General features: G+C 35.5%; 1 long non-coding RNA gene across 1 annotated transcript; it reads left to right on the top strand.

The window, feature by feature from the left end:
* Positions 1-621: 621 nt before the first annotated feature.
* On the top strand, positions 622-2,034 carry LOC128295076 (uncharacterized). The gene is made up of 2 exons (XR_008285378.1): positions 622-908; positions 1,361-2,034. It is a non-coding gene; the product is annotated as an uncharacterized LOC128295076 (long non-coding RNA).
* Positions 2,035-2,529: the final 495 nt, after the last annotated feature.

Raw genomic sequence — 2,529 nt, 5'->3', positions numbered from 1 at the left:
AACTAAACAGAGAAAAGATAGATTAAAGAAAAGTGAAAGATGAAACGATAAACCGATAGATAGAAAGATAAATGTCCAATTGAATCGTTTAAGATATAAATCTAAAAAAAACTCGATAAATAACTATAATCAACCCTCCAAGAAATAATCTATATTTTCACTGTTTAGTTATTATTTTGAATATTTATCCTTTATTTCTTAAAGTTTTCTTGTTTTTCTTCTTTCTTTTGTTATTTTCTAAATTTATTTGGTTTCCGCTTCTTGAGTCAGTCAACTTGAATTTAATCTTTCTTCTGCTTCAATCCTTATCATATAAAAGCTAACCCAAGCACACTAAATGTTTAGAAACGTAAGGCTTAACCAAGACTTACAAATTATAAGAAAAGAGAACACTTTTATTAATACATAATACAAGAAAGTTGACGCATGTCAACACACTTCTCTCTTGCATCATTACAAAAATGAAAGCACCTACCCTATTTATAGAGTTTAATGACTGTTGGTTTGTTGACACATGTCAACATTCTTGTCATTAATTTTACAAATATCTAATAGTTGGAATGTTAATCTAGAATATCTAGTCTTTAAGATAGTATCTTATTTTCTTTATTTTATATTCTAGAAAAATTTAAAAAAAATATCTCTTAAATGATAAGTTTGGTTTTTACGTAGAAGTTGTATTGGCTTTCAACAGAAACCAATTAGCTGAGTCACCAAAGCCTCCCAACGATTCGATTTGAGGTCGCACCTTACTCGACACACCGCCACAAGGCTCAAACAACTCGTCGTTCTCGACAGAGTCCAAGGTGAAACGACGTGGGGTGGCATCCGATACTTAGTTGCCAACTGGATGGTTGATCAAAGATAGGGTTCGAAGCTCCGATGCCAGACCTGGTCTGGTTGATAAGGTTAATTCCATACTATCTACCATAAATTTTTTTCTCTGTTAAGTTTAATGTCAGCGTATTTATTCAATTTTTTATTCTATGGGTATTCATGATTATCGAGTATCAAGTTGTGCATGATTGCCATTTTCATTAGTGACACACATGACACATATAAAAGCTTTTAACTGTCCCCTCAGAGAAACAAGGTGCATTGTGGAATCTGGAGTGAATGTAACGATTAAATGTGGGATTTGACTTGGGTGACTGTTGCGTTTTAAAATATCTGATTTAAGGGAGTCATAGGAAACTATGTGAAAGTACATTTGAGTTGATTCCAGTTCATTTTGTTGCATCATTGATTTGTTTATGCATGTAGGGTGTATAATTAGAAGTTGATTGAGACCCTCTTGTTGTATTCATCCAAGTAGATAATTGGAAATGCAGTGAAAAAACTAAAAACAACGGTTGTGCAGTATTATGTTGATCCATCATCGGGCCGAAAATTCAGATCGAAGAAAAAAGTGCTTTACTATCTAGAAACTGGCACCCCTCAATCTAAAAGGAAGAAAGGAACAGAGACTCCTGTTGGTGTGTACGTTGGAAGTCCGAAATAAAAACCTTGTTAGTTGAATATTTGTCCAGATCCTGGGTTTTGGTTTATGCTTGAATTTTGTTTTGCAGTTGACAGGGGCCTCTCCAGGCAACAAAAAGAGGAAATCTGATAGAAAATGAAGCCTTCCAACTTTATTTTCGTTAATGTACCAGAGAAAGTGGATTGGTTGTTCAGCAGCAATGCCTCAGCAGACTCCTGGACTCCCTTCCTTGGGGATGACCAAGTCCAAGTGGCTGTATCTACTACACAAGATTGGTCTGCTACATTTACATCCCTAACAGCCTGCCAAACTGATTAAGCAATGGTTTGCAAACATTCCCTGTTTCTAGGTAGAGGTTATAGGTTTCTTTTGTATTCGTTTATTCATTCTTTTGTTCTCTTTCCATTGTTAATATGTAACCTTTAGCTAGGATTTCCTTTTTAAATGGCTTTGTTTCAGAACAAAGAGATGGTTTTCGTTTCATTTTAGGCCTAATTTGGGACGAGCCCGTCAATGAATTGAGAGTAAAAAGCCTACTTTGGCCTTGCGATGAATTTCTCCCCATAATGACTAAACGTCCGCTACTACAACTGGTTCTCCTGAGCCGACCTATTGAACCTTTTTTTTTTTTTTACTTCTTTTCCAAGATTGTTCGAAAGGCAAAGGGAAACATGTACAAAAGTCGTGGCGAAGCCGACAAACCAGCAACTCAAGTACTGAACCATGCTCTGAAATCCTAGGACTCTCATTCCAGAAATGGTGAAAACATCTCTCAAAGCTGTCTCATCCTTCGGCTATATTAAATAATGCCATCCTAGAAAATTAAAAATGGAGCACCATTCAACGTATTCTTACCCCATGAAGTGACGAGAATGAATCACCCACCTTTAGTACTTGGGTTTAGATTTCCGTTAAGCACATTTGGTTTATCGGACAAGGAATGTTAAGAGACTTCGTTATCGGCCAACAATCCCATTTTGCAGCCTTTAATTAATTTGATAATTCACCTGTGTAATTGGTTGAGTAAAAAAATAAATAAAATAAATTTT

The sequence above is a fragment of the Gossypium arboreum genome, chromosome 7 (assembly GCF_025698485.1).
Source record: "Gossypium arboreum isolate Shixiya-1 chromosome 7, ASM2569848v2, whole genome shotgun sequence".
In the NCBI taxonomy this organism is placed as follows: Eukaryota; Viridiplantae; Streptophyta; class Magnoliopsida; order Malvales; family Malvaceae; genus Gossypium; species Gossypium arboreum.
Note: the sequence above shows the minus strand (reverse complement) of the source record. Positions and strands in the feature narration are given on the sequence as shown.